The sequence below is a fragment of the Anguilla rostrata genome, chromosome 14 (assembly GCF_018555375.3).
Source record: "Anguilla rostrata isolate EN2019 chromosome 14, ASM1855537v3, whole genome shotgun sequence".
Classification (NCBI taxonomy): Eukaryota; Metazoa; Chordata; class Actinopteri; order Anguilliformes; family Anguillidae; genus Anguilla; species Anguilla rostrata.
In genome coordinates this window covers 22,527,339-22,527,649 of record NC_057946.1, presented here as the reverse complement: position 1 = coordinate 22,527,649, position 311 = coordinate 22,527,339, and positions in this window count along the sequence as shown.

Here is a 311-nt window from a genome sequence, read left to right as displayed (position 1 = left end):
ATCCACTTGAAGTGGCGTCCAGTCATAGGGACTGGCACGAAATTCGAGTTAACAGCCAGGATTAAAATGTCTATTTAAGACCATGGGTCAGTTATGACATATTTCTACGCATATATAAATTTACATGTGGCTCATGTTTAAACTTGTGTTTCTCGTCTAACATTTTCTACAGCAAACTTGGATTGACAGCCAGCTGTTTCATATTTTATGTTCTACGGGAAGTAAAAGATTGTTCATTGCACTAGTGCACGTCATTGAAACGCATATTAAACTTATGCATTTTGCAGTGATTTCCTACATAATGTATTAAA